Genomic DNA, 9,483 nt, shown 5'->3' with positions numbered 1-9,483 from the left:
TACATTCAGACACTTTGATAAGTCTTCACATATCTCGCGCCAAAACTTCTGAACTGGTGGACAGAACCAAAGTGCGTGGATATAATTGTCCGGTGAATTGGTTTGGCAGTGTGAGCAGTTGTTGGTAGAGCGTAAAGCCCATCTTGAACATCCGATGACCTGTATAGTGCACTCTATGTAGTATTTTGTATTGAATTAATTGAAGACTGGGATTTCTAATTAGATGAAAAGTTTTTAAGCAAATCTGAGACCAGAAGTTTTGGTCAAAGTTAACTGATAAATCCGCTTCCCATTTTGCAATAGGAAGTGATATTGATTCATCTATTTTAGAAAGCATTCTGTATATTTTGGATAGTAATTTGGGGTTTTAAGAGTAAGAAATTGAACCACACTTGGTGGTGTTTGTAGTTCAACTTGACCCGGTTTAAATCTCTTTTTACTATGGATTTAATTTGTTGATATTCTAAAAATCTTTTCTTGTTGATCCCATATTGTGTAACTAGTCTGTCAAATGAAATAAATTCTGTTCCTTCTAGTATATGTTCTAAATATTTGATTCCTTTACCACTCCAATCTGAAAAGTTTATCATATTATTGTTTTGTAATATGTCAGGGTTGTTCCAGATAGGTGTACGTTTGCATGGGATTAATGAAGACTCTGTCAACTTCAGAAACTCCCACCATGCTGTCAGAGAGCTGATGTTGATGCTTTTGAAGCACTCATGTCGTTGGATGTTTGAGCTGATAAATGGTAGATCTGAAATCTCTAGATTATTGCAAAGTGCTTGTTCTACATCTAGCCAAGGTTCATCTAAGAGGGTATGTTTTGCCATCCTGAGATAAACTGAAGCCTGTTGGCTAAGAAGTAGTGCTGAACGTTAGGTAGTTCTAATCCTCCTTTATCCTTGGTCTTTTGTAGTGTTTTTAAGCTGATACGTGGGGCTTATTTTTCCAAAGGAATTTGGACATATATGAATCTAGAGATCTGAACCAATCTTGCGGCGGTTTAGTTGGGATCATTGAGAATAAATAATTTATTTTTGGTAATACCATCATTTTTATAGCGGCAACCCTTCCCATGAGTGATATGGGTAGACATTTCCACCTAGCCAGATCACCTTCTACTTTCTTTAAAAGTGGGATATGGTTTAATTTAGTTAGATCTGCAAGCTTGGGAGAAACATTAATACCTAAATATTTTATATTTCCCGATTGCAGTGGAGTAGAAGAGGAATTATGGAAGGAGCAATTAATCGGAAGGACTGTAGATTTTGACCAGTTAATTGAGTAATCTGATATTCTTGCAAAAGAGTTTATCAGTTCAATCACCCCAGAGATATTGGTTTGTGAATTTTGGAGAAAGAGTAACACATCATCCGCATAAAGGCTGATTTTATGTTCCACGTTCTTGCATTTTATGCCCTTAATTACTGAATTCTGTCTAATTGCTGCTGCTAGTGGTTCGATAAAATTGCAAACAGTGAAGGGGAGAGTGGGCATCCCTGCCTGGTGCCCCTCAGGAGACAGAAGCTGGAGGATGTCTGGTCATTTGTTCTGACACAAGCTGTTGGGGAATTATATAATATTTTTAACCAGTTGATGAAAGAAGATCCAAAACCAAATTTATGTAAAGTTGCAAATAGAAATTTCCAGTTAACTCCGTCAAACGCTTTTTCTGCATCTAAAGAAAATATTGTAGTTTCAAGATTTTTACTGTATGAGTAGTCTATCAAATTAAGTAATCTACGTGTGTTAGTTGATGAGTGCCTACCTTTTATGAAACCAGTTTGGTCAGGATGAATTAAGAGGGGGTTATTTTCTCTAGTCTCTTCGAGAGAGCTTTGCAAATTATTTTAAGGTCTACATTTATAAGGGATATTGGACGATAGCTTGAGGGATATACAGGGTCTTTGTCTGGTTTTAGCAGGAGATTAATGTTTGCAGAATTCATATTTGATGGAAGTCTGCCATTTTCTTTGATTTCCAACAACGTTCTGTAAAAACTGGTGCTAGAATCGTCCAGAATTCTTTGTAGAATTCTGCAGGAAAGCCGTCTGGACCTGGAGCCTTATTATTGGGCATACTTATCAGGGCTTCCTGGAGTTCACCTGATGTCAGTGGCGAATCCAGTGCCATTGCTTGAGTGTCTAATAATTTTGGGAGAGTTATGTTGTCTAAAACTGATCAATTTCCTTTTAGATGGGTTTATTTGTGGTGAATACAACGTTTTATAGAAATCCCTGAAAATGTTGTTTATTTGTTTCGGTTCATATATTGTGTTCCCAGATGAATCTTGAACAGCACATATAGTTGTTTTTTCTTTATTTATTTTTAGCTGGTTTGCTAGAAATTGACCAGATTTATTACTATGTTCATAATTTTGTAAGCGTAGTCTTTGTACTAAGAATTTTGTTTTTATCAATTATCTCATTTAATTCTAGTTTTGTTTTGCGTATTTTGTTCAGTGTTTCCTGATCTTGGTGGGACGCCGTAGGCTTCTTCTAGTGATTTGATGGTTTTTTCTAATTCCTGAATATTTTTGTTTTCTTTTTTTTTTTATGTGATGAGAAAAATTATTTTACCTCTCATCACAGCTTTCCCTGCTTCCCATAAAACAGAAGCTGATGTTCGGGAGTGTCATTAAAGTCTAAATATGAAGTCCACTCTTTTTAAAATATTTAATAAAGTCTTCATCTTTAAGCAGTGATGTATTAAATCTCCAGTTTTTACTTGGCGTAGTATTATTCTTGTGCATTAGTGTTAAAGATACAGGAGCATGATCGCTGACAGCTATAGGATGAATCTCAATGTCTGAAATGTCACTCAGCAGTGAGCTGCTGACCAAAAAATGATCCAGACGAGAGTAGGAGTGATGAACATGTGAGAAAAAGTATATTCCTTACTGGTGGGGTGAAGGGGCGCCATGCATCGCAAAGACCAAAAGTCGCTCATATACTGTTTGATTATATTTGTGGACTGCCAATTACGCTGAGTTCCTGCTGTATTGAGCCTATCCATTTCTTCATTTAGTCCCAGGTTGAGGTCGCCTCCAAGAACAAGTGTGCCATCTAAGTGTTCAGAGAGTGCACTGAAAAAAACTGTGAAAGAATGAGGATCATCAACATTTGGACCATATACACTTACAATACATAGCTTTTTATCAAGTATAGATAGTTTAATGATTAAGAATCTGCCTTCTGGATCTATAACTGTATCGAGTACTGTGAAATTAATATTTTTATGTATTAAAATTGCTACTCCCCTTTGTCTAGAATTATAACAAGCTGAGAACCTGCCCCCCTGGCAACACTTTGCTAGACCCGCCCCTGCACAGTTATCAGCTGTCAGCTACTTAGAAAAGGATCCTGGTGTTATTTGTCTCTCAGAAACAGTTCATAACTTCCTTCAACTCATTCATGTCACCTAAAAAGGTAAACCTGTTTCTCCATCACCTGTTCAGCTCTGATGATTCAGTAAGGACATCTCCTGGTTTCATCTTCATGTTTCCTCTCACCAGATAACCAAACCGATATCATGACCAGCAGCTTTACAGCTGTGGCTCCAGCAAACATCAGCTGATACTAGAAATTAATATTAAATAAATTCTAACAACAGCTGATCAAGCTTAAACTTGCTGCTGTTGTTTAACGCGACATCCGCTGGTTTCTCTTTCTGGCGCAAAGTGGGCGATAAATAAACAAGAGAGAAAAGCCGATCAGCTGATCATTGATCAGTTTCGTGATTGAAGTAGAAACAGGAGAGGAGAGAATGAGAGAAGAAGAGGCAGCTGTGCAGCTTCAGCTTTGTGTCTTTTTCATTGTAGCTGAAGTCCGGGACAAACTGTGTTCCTTTTCACCTCAGTACGAAACGCGTAATATTTTCTCTGAATACCAGATGATTCTGTTTTTTAGGGGACGGTTGCAACTCTAATAATTAACCATATGAACAAAATAAAGTTCAACATCAGTAACATAGCACCCACCCAGCTGTATAGAAACTCCGTCATGCTAGCTAGCACGCAGATACGAAAATGTCAGCATACCGAAAATAAACTCCACCTAAACTTGGTTTATATCTGACTCCGATAGACTGCAGGTCATAACTTCTTACCTGAAGTTCAGTTCACCTGACACGCGGACCGGCGGCCGCTTCGGGTCTCTCCTCTTGCCTCCCTTTTCCTTCATCCACCTGCTGGCCTCCACCACTTGCTAATGTTATTGAATCTGTGGAAGCTCCGCGATATCCACCACACAGTAACGAGCCTATCTAAATCCCAGTAACGAGTAACAGCGTTCCTGGTTTTGGCATAATAACTAGTTACCGTGCTCGTTACCACAATAATAACGTAGTTACTGTAACGCGTTACTTAATAACGCGTTAGTCCCAACACTGTTTACCAGTAACAACTCGGCAAGTTGGCGCTGTGCAAGCGTCAGAGGTCACGTGACAATAACAAAGCTACGTAGTTAGCGCAGCCGCATTGGGGTTTGCGAGGTAAAGGTCAGTTTTTATTATTGTTATTATTATTATTATGATTATGATGATTATTATTATTGTTATGATGATGATGATGATTATCATTATTATTATTATTATTATTATCATAAACAAAGTCAGTAAAAACAATACCTACAAGAAACTATGATAATAATAACAACAATCACTCTGGCCAAGACACAGGGGAAAAAGGGAGAAAGGCACAATGAGAACAGTAAGCTGTATTAGGGTAGGGTAAATCTACAAGTTGGGTATTTAGAAAAACAGTATTTAGATTGATCGTAATAGATATAGTAGACTGAATAAACTTTATGGTTTTGAAATTAATCTAGAAACAAGCCTCGCCACTTGCTAGTGATCTTAGTATTAAACATAGAACTAAGAGAACTTTAGAGTTGAAGAAGCTTCTCGGATGAGAGGTGAAACGTCTTCAAGAAACTAAAAAAGAAGTCCAGGCGCTTTTTTTCCAAGCGACTACGTTCAACATCCAACAAAAACCGTTCTAGAAATGTGGTCAGAGCGATTCTAAGGCTTTGTGAACTAGGGGGGTTAATGTCGCTTTTAGTTATTATAATTTTAAATTATTATATTTTAATTTATATACATTATTTTAATTTATTCAGAATTAACCTGGCGGTTAACTTTCTTTTCTAGATTTTGGGGTAAAATTAAGCATACCAGTGATCCACCTCCACCCTAATGTTCAAGAAATGGTTCAATCCTCTTTAGGCGGGAAAGCGTCATGATCTGCTTCATTATTTCCTCTTACGTCGAAGCTTAACGGTCGGTTTGTAGGACTGAGATTTTTCTGCCGTGTTTTTAGCTTAAACACCAAAGAGCAAAATGGTAAGAAACGTTGTAAAACAAACTTTTAGTAGTCAGTTACGGGCGATATGTTTCTTCCGCATTTTGACCTCCCCAGTTCTAAGGAGTGAGGAGGGAAGTGTTACCTTTAACCCCAAAGTAGAAATGGGAACATGGATTTCTCCACACTGAATTTTACTTTACTCTGTGATAGTTATGCAAGAAGCGTGGTCTAAATATATAAATGATTAGGGGTTTTATTGTGTTTTAGGCTTAGTAGATGTCTTGTAAATGGTGAGCAGATCAGATAGGGGAAAAAATGGTGGTTGAAGTGTGAACGGAGAGAATTGTTTTGTTCACTATCACTTGAATATTCGGTTTCGTTAAAACGTTTTTTTTCCTACACTCAATCATTAAGTTTTTTTTTCAGTCATAGATTCCAGGTGAAAAGGGCACACATTTTGAAATTTCAACAGCACGTATGTCCAGGGCCGGCTGTGGCATAGGCCGATAGGCAAATGCTAAAGGGCGCCGTCCATCAGGCGCCACGCCAGTGCCATACAAATGTTGAAAAAAAAAAAAAAAAAGTTGGTACTATTATTTCTAAATACAAAAATAACCCCACGTTAATTAAAATGTAAAGTAAAGCTTATTTAATAGAAATATTATTTGTTACAACATTACGCCCCCCCGCACGGTGCGCCCCTCCTTCCCTTATCATGGTTCCTTTTGGACGTCACCACATCAAAAATCAACACAAGATGTCAAAACGGCCAAAACTGTCAGGTGCCCAGGAAGAAAAAGAGAAAAGAAGAGGAGGAGAAACGAGAAAAAGACAGAGGTAGGTAACGTTAGCCTACATGAAATTATTTGTCTGAATGTGATAGTAACCTAAATTTTAGCATTAAGCTAATGTTACATGATTCGCTAATTGCTAATCAATAAATAGCTAGTTAACTGTTTTAACGTCAGTTAATATTTGGAGGGGCTAAATTGTTATGGAAAATAATAATGTAACGTTAGGTAATTACAGTACTCCCACCTTTCCCACCATTCCTCATTTGTATTCATCTTTTAAGCAGGTGTTTTTGTTTACATTGTTATTGCCTTCTGGTTAGCTAACGTTTACCCTGCAGGTAATAGTCACTTTTCCACCCTGTATATATTATAGTTGTAAACCTAGTTGTTAAAGTGCACATCATTAATGTTAATTAAGCAATATCACATGAGAGGGAATGTTGTTTTTTAATATGAGCACTGCTGTGATTCGGTCAAAGATAATCATAACATAACATTCTCATATGATATTATACTGTTACTTTGCATTCTGCTATTCAGCATTTCACTGTAATGATGACAATAAATTGAATCTAATCTAATTTGCATATCAGTTAACATCATACATATATCTCTTTGGTTTTTCATTTATATTATATCATTTCATTTTATTCCTGGAATCATATGTTTTTATTATTAGACTTTAATACTCAGTGGTGTCACATACTTCTCTCTTCAGATGCACTGTTGAAGTTTCTAAATCCCACCCCTGGGCCATCTACCACATCTACCGCTGCTGCCTCCACTTCAGCAGCACAACCCACCAGTGATGCAGCATCAGCAGCACAACCCAGCCATGATGCAGCAGCATCAAGCGGTCTTCCTGTTGCCTCCACCTCAGCAGCACAACCCACCAGTTTTGCAGCAGCATCAAGCGGTGTTCCTGTTGCCTCCACCTCAGCAGCACAACCCAGCAGTGATGCAGCAGCATCAGCGGTCTTCCTGTTGCCTCCACCTCAGCAGCACAACCCACCAGTTTTGCAGCAGCATCAAGCGGTCTTCCTGTTGCCTCCACCTCAGCAGCACAACCCAGCAGTGATGCAGCAGCATCAGCGGTCTTCCTTTATGTATGTAAATTTATTGTATTTCATATATTCATTTTTTTATTTTTGTATTCATTTATTTATTCATATATTTTTTTATCTTGTTAATTATTCTGATTATGAATTTGCTTTCTTTAAAAAAAAAAGGTCAAAGACAAAGCTATTTGGTTTCTTGTGAGTACATACACTACACTGCCGATGTAGGGGGGCGCCACCTAAAATCTTGCCTAGGGCGCCAGATTGGTTAGGGCCGGGCCTGCGTATGTCATCGGTAGTTAAGGAAGGAAAGATTTGTTGCATAGCAACACCATGTATGGAGAAAGCAGTCAAGTGAAAACTGGTATGCTTGTGATTGGGATACTTTTTAAAGACTGTTTGGCCCAAAAGCACGGAGTAATTGGCATTGGTCCCAAGTATACAATTAAAATTTTTCAATTTGTGTCCCTTCACTCTGATCTAAAAGAAAAAGGTGTACATCTAATTGACATGTTATTTTTGTTTTTTCCCCACAGCGTGAATGCATCTCCATCCACGTTGGACAGGCTGGCGTCCAGATTGGGAATGCCTGCTGGGAGCTTTACTGCTTGGAACATGGCATTCAGCCAGACGGACAAATGCCCAGTGACAAGACCATCGGCGGAGGAGATGATTCCTTCAACACTTTTTTCAGTGAGACTGGAGCTGGAAAGCATGTCCCTAGAGCTGTTTTTGTGGACCTTGAACCCACTGTGATCGGTAAGCATTGTTACCATTGGCTAAATATAGCAGTGTAATATGTGAGTCAGTTTGAATAACAAAATGTCTGTCTGTTTCCTTAGATGAGGTGCGGACTGGGACGTATCGCCAGCTGTTCCACCCTGACCAGCTGATCACTGGCAAGGAGGATGCAGCTAACAATTATGCCCGTGGACACTATACCATCGGCAAAGAGATTATTGATCTTGTTCTGGACAGGGTCCATAAACTGGTGGGTAAATTCAGAGTCATTATCGGCAAAGTAAACTAGATAATTGTATCTTGTTAACTTTGTCTTTCCTCTCCATCCTCAGGCTGACCGGTGCACTGGTCTTCAGGGCTTCCTGGTGTTCCACAGCCCGGGGTGGGACCGGCTCTGGTTTCACCTCCCTGCTGATGGAACGCCTTTCTGTCGACTACGGCAAGAAGTCAAAGCTGGAGTTTTCCATCTACCCAGCTCCCCAAGTGTCCACCGCTGTTGTTGAGCCCTACAACTCCATCCTGACCACCCACACCACCCTAGAGCACTCTGACTGTGCCTTCATGGTAGATAACGAAGCAATCTATGACATCTGCCGTAGGAACCTTGATATCGGCGTCCTACCTACACCAACCTGAACAGGTTGATCTGCCAGGTGTGTCCTCCATCACTGCTTCGCTCCGCTTCGATGGTGCCCTCAATGTTGATCTGACAGAATTCCAGACCAACTTGGTGCCCTACCCTCGTATCCACTTCCCCCTGGCCACGTACGCCCCCGTCATCTCTGCAGAGAAAGCTTATCACGAGCAGTTAACTGTTTCAGAAATCACAACCGCTTGCTTCGAGCCAGCCAATCAGATGGTGAAATGTGACCCTCGCCACGGCAAGTATATGGCCTGCTGCCTTTTGTACCGTGGCGATGTGGTGCCCAAAGATGTCAACGCTGCCATTGCTAACATCAAAACCAAGCGCACCATCCAGTTCGTGGACTGGTGCCCCACCGGTTTCAAGGTCGGCATCAACTACCAGCCACCCACTGTGGTTCCTGGTGGAGACCTGGCCAAGGTACAGAGGGCTGTGTGTATGCTGAGTAACACCACCGCCATCGCTGAGGCCTGGGCACGACTCGACCACAAGTTTGACTTGATGTACGCCAAGCGTGCATTTGTTCACTGGTATGTGGGTGAGGGAATGGAGGAGGGTGAGTTTTCTGAGGCTAGAGACGACATGGCAGCTCTAGAGAAGGATTATGAAGAGGTTGGAGTTGACTCTGCTGATGGTGAGGAGATGAGGAAGGTGAAGAGTAGGTTCATTGCAATAAAATCATCAAAGTTATGCAAGTTCGCTCAGAAGCACTGTTACATTGTTCTATCAAATCTTGTTACAATATTCCTGTGTATATTTTCAACTTTAAATAAATGTGTTTGAAAATGTGGTGTTTTAATGCTATGTGAGAATGTAGAATAGAATTCAGAATAGAATTCAACAGAATAGAATTCAACTTTATTGTCATTGCACATGCACAGGTACAGGGCAACGAAATGCAGTTTGCATCCATCCAGAAGTGCTTTTAGTGATATAGATATA

At 39.8% G+C, this 9,483-nt stretch overlaps 1 pseudogene; it reads left to right on the top strand.

Annotated features, from left to right (window-relative positions):
* Positions 1 to 5,291: 5,291 nt before the first annotated feature.
* On the top strand, positions 5,292 to 9,218 carry LOC116326308 (annotated as a pseudogene).
* The last annotated feature ends 265 nt before the right edge of the window (positions 9,219 to 9,483 follow it).

Source organism: Oreochromis aureus, linkage group 14 (genome assembly GCF_013358895.1).
Source record: "Oreochromis aureus strain Israel breed Guangdong linkage group 14, ZZ_aureus, whole genome shotgun sequence".
NCBI lineage: Eukaryota > Metazoa > Chordata > Actinopteri > Cichliformes > Cichlidae > Oreochromis > Oreochromis aureus.
The sequence above is the reverse complement of the archived record's forward strand: the minus strand, read 5'-3'. Positions and strand labels throughout refer to the sequence as shown.